General features: G+C 44.9%; 1 long non-coding RNA gene across 1 annotated transcript; it reads left to right on the plus strand.

Annotated features, from left to right (window-relative positions):
* The first annotated feature begins 1,224 nt into the window (after positions 1–1,224).
* Positions 1,225–3,858, plus strand: LOC149984717 (uncharacterized). The gene is made up of 2 exons (XR_016494990.1): positions 1,225–1,457; positions 2,355–3,858. It is a non-coding gene; the product is annotated as an uncharacterized LOC149984717 (long non-coding RNA).
* The last annotated feature ends 562 nt before the right edge of the window (positions 3,859–4,420 follow it).

The raw sequence follows: 4,420 nt of genomic DNA on the forward strand, positions 1-4,420 counted from the left end.
ATGTATAGATTTTTTTTTTTTTTTTTTACTTGACTTGAGATTTAACTTGAAAAATTGTGACTCGACTCGATTTGACTTGCTGTTAGAATGCACGACTTGGATTTGACTCGAGTCTTGACCCGTTCTACTTGGGACTCGAACTTGAGACTCAGGACCTTGTGACTTGAGACTTGCTTTGTGACTGAGGACCTTGAGACTTGCTTTGTGACTCAGGACATTGAGACTTGCTTTGTGACTCAGAACCTTGAGACTTGTTTTGTGACTCAGGACCTTGAGACTTGTTTTGTGACTCAGGACCTTGAGACTTGTTTTGTGACTCAGGACCTTGAGACTTGTTTTGTGACTCAGGACCTTGAGACTTGTTTTGTGACTCAGGACATTGAGACTTGCTTTGTGACTCAGGACCTTGAGACTTGCTTGTGACTCAGGACCTTGAGACTTGCTTTGTGACTCAAATAATAGTGACTTGGACCCACCTCTGTTCATTATAGGTGCCGACAGTCATCACTGAGTTGGTGCATGAGGAACCCATGAGAGATTCAGTCATAGTTTCACACTGTTTTAAAAGGCTTGTCCAGTGGCAACCTATGAAGCCTAAGAGGGTTAAGGCAGTGCTGGAAAATGATGGTGGCCACACAAAATATTGACACTTTGGGCCCAATTTGGACATTTTCACTTAGGGGTGTACTTACTTTTGTTGCCAGCGGTTTAGACATTAATGACTGTGTGTTGAGTTATTTTGAGGGGACAGCAAATTTACACTGTTATACAAGCTGTACACTCACTACTTCACATTGTAGCAAAGTATCATTTCTTCAGTGTTGTCACATGAAAAGATATACTCAAATATTTACAAAAATGTGAGGGGTGTACTCACTTTTGTGATATACTGTATGAGATTGCTTGGATACTCGCGAGAAACAACAAGTCCTTCACAGATGCAGAGATGGTCAAATAATGTTTTTATGGCCAAAATATTATATGCTGATTTCACATACAAGGAAGCTATTTTAAAGCCAATTAAGGGACCGCAACTCTCAGACTCGACCATAACAAGACGCATAGAAGACATCGGCGAGGACATCATTAGCAACTGATTACTGACATATCCGTGGTGCCGTGTTTTAGTATTGCGCTTGACCAAAGCACTGATGTAACTGACATTGCCCAATTATGTGTTTGGGTCCGCTTCCCTGAAAACGAGTCGTTCAGAGAGGAACTTTTATGTTTACTTCCTCTTCAGGGACAAACACGAGGAGAGGATATTATGAGAAACCTTGTTAAATTTTTTGCTGATAATAATATTGACTGGTCAAATCTGGAACCTGTGTGCACTGACATCAACCCCAAACATACGAGGGAAGGAGAAAGGACTGATAGGTGGCAGGTAGCCTAGTGGTTAGAGCATTGGACTAATAACTGGAAAGGTTGCTGGATCGAATTCCCGAGCTGACGAGGTAAAAATCTGTCGTTCTGCCCCTGAACAAGGCAGTTGCAACACACTGTTCCTAGGCTGTCATTGAAAATAAGAATTTGTTCTTAACTGACTTGCCTAGATAAATAACAAATTAAATAGGCCTGATGAGAGGTTATTCCTGGATTTGTTATGTTTCATTGTGTCATTCATCAGGAAGCGTGGCTAAACTCAAAGCCGTTGACTTACAGAACATGATGCAGCATGTCTTACGTGTGGTGAACATTATTATTGCGAGGGCACTGAATCACAGACAATTCTGCGAGTTGCTGGAGGAATACCAGACAGAATACGGCGACTTGATATTTTTCAATGAGGTGAGATGTTTGTCTCGTGGCTTTGAGTTTTGGAAAACGTTCTCTCTCTCCTCACTCAAATCCGTGAACTGGTTGCAAGCCAGGGGAGAGAGGAGCCAGAACTGGAAGATCCACAGTGGATATTAAAGCTGGCTGTTTAACTGACATCTCCTGCCACCTGAACACGGTGAATCTCCAGCTCCAAGGGAAAGATAAAACTCCAGGCAAAATGCTGCATGTAGTCACAGCATTTCAAAAATAAAAACACCACCCTGTTCATACCTGACAGAGAGTTTGTTCATTTCCCAAAACTCGGAGCAGTCACCACATCCAACCGAGACATACTGCAACATTTTTAGCTATGATGCATTTGTGCTTATGAAGCTGTGTTGGCTCTTAGACAGTAAACATACAAAGGAACACGACATGCTTCTATTCTAGTTCCAGTACACTTATTCCAGCCTACAAGACACAACCTGGCACCGACTACAGCCTTGTTGATTGGAGGGGGGGGGGGGGGGAGTACAGTTGGTGTTTTTGCCCAGAGTAGACATCACTGACCTCCAGCCCTCTTGTTCTTCCAGGTCACACCACCAGCCGACCAAGTATGACCCCAGCGGAAGGCAGCGGGGCTGGGGTCAACGTGGGGGGTCTGAAGTCTGTCCTGGAGGACACCGTGTCCCCAGCCTTCGGCGCCACCATCATCATCATCATCACTGTCATTGTGTCCGGGAGCGCCTACCTCTGTTTCCTCAAATACGTCTGTGCAGGCTGCTGCAAACCCACACAGGTGGCCCCGGTTACACACCTGGACCCAAACAAGACTGAAGAGCAGGTGTAGCGGAGTTTGTGTGAGTGTGTGTGCGTGTGCATGCACAGGAAACAGCTGTCTCTGTGTGTGTGTGTGTGTGTGTATGTGTGTGCGCACATCATAAACAGACCTTAATTCAAAACAGCTTTTTCCCAGTTTATTAACACTTGATGGATTCCTGTTGTTAATCTCTCGTGTTTAATTACTGTGAACCAGAGTGACTCATTGAAGAGCTGTGTGTTTAATTACCGAGACTACCAGCTGTGGGGTGGGCCAACCACGAACACTTCCCATGGAAGGGACTCGCAGAGAGATGGAGGGATGGATGGAATATTAAACGAAAGGCTGCAACACTCTATCACACAGTGGGAAATGAAGCTGCTCAACTAAGCCTGACATTGATTGGGTAAACGGTGTGTTAGCCTTTGTGTGTGTGTGTGTGTGTGTGTGTGTGTGTGTGTGACTGTAAGTGTGTGCATGTGTTTTTTATTTGTGAAGGGGAGACCTGCCACTTGCTGTCGTGAAGAAGTGAGACACACACCTGTCTCTGGATTCAGACCCTCTTTCTCTTTCTCCTCCATTTTCCCTCTTCTCATTTTTCCTCCAGAAGGGTGAGCGGAGTGATTGCCGGGGTCTCATGTTTAAAAACATCCTCTCCCCCTCCTCCTCATCTCCTTCTCCTCCTCTCTTCATCCTCCTCTCCTCCTCCTCATCTCCTTCTCCTCCTCTCTTCATCCTCCTCTTGTCATCCTCTTCCCCTACTCCTCCTCTTGTCATCCTCTTCTCCTCCTCTACCCCTCCTCCTCCTCCTCCTCTTCTCCTCCTCTACCCCTCCTCCTCCTCCTCCTCCTCTTCTCCTTCTCCTCCTCCTCCTGTTCCCCTCCTCTCTGCCTTCCAGCCTAGAGTGTCTCTTATAAGAGTTCAGTGATACTAAATAACATCTTCTCTGAGGTACAGAGGATGTTCGAAGAAGCCCTGTTTTATTTACCACAATATACATTTTCAATAGTGCATATAGTATCAGAGCTTCATGAAGAGCAATGAATGGTACTCCCTTCTATTTCCTCCCAAACACATAAAAGATACTTTGTATAAAACAAATGATTCTTAATAACAGAGGTGTTTTCACCTCTCTAGAGTGTTGTGTATAAATTGAACTGTTGTACGGTTTGTTGTATTATTTCACAATGCCTGTTTTCCTCTAGCGAAGCACCCCGTATCCTCGGCATATTCAACCGTGTTTAACACGATGATATCTTGTGATAAAAGCCATCAATGTGTTTTGTGATTATTGGTGTCGTTAAAAATGTTAGCTCACCGGGTTAGCAATTAGCATGTTTGACGTTTCAGTGGAAATACTATCAATCAAATTTCAATCAAATGTATTTATAAAGCTCTTTTTACATCAGCCGATGTCCTAGGAAGAAACCTAGAGAGGAACCAGGCTCTGAGGGGTGGCCAGTCCTCTTCTGGCTGGCCTGGGTGGAGATTATAACAGAACATGTTAACAAGAAATTCAAACGTTCATAGATGACCAGCAGGGTCAGATAATAATAATCACAGTGGTTATAGAGGGTGCAACAGGTCAGCACCTCAGGAGTACATTTTTCATAGCTGATCATTCAGAGTTAGAGACAGCAGGTGCGGTTGAGAGAGTCCAAAACAGCAGGTCTGGGACAGGTAGCACGTCCGGTGAACAGGTCAAGGTTCCATAGCTGCAGGAAGAACAGTAGAAACTGGAGCAGCAGCATGACCTGGTGGACTGGGGACAGCAAGGAGCCATCAGGCCAGATAGTCCTGAGGCATGGTCCTAGGGCTCAGGTCCTCCTCCGAGAGAGA

The sequence above is a fragment of the Oncorhynchus mykiss genome, chromosome 3 (genome assembly GCF_057628025.1).
Source record: "Oncorhynchus mykiss isolate SJ-2025 chromosome 3, ASM5762802v1, whole genome shotgun sequence".
In the NCBI taxonomy this organism is placed as follows: Eukaryota; Metazoa; Chordata; class Actinopteri; order Salmoniformes; family Salmonidae; genus Oncorhynchus; species Oncorhynchus mykiss.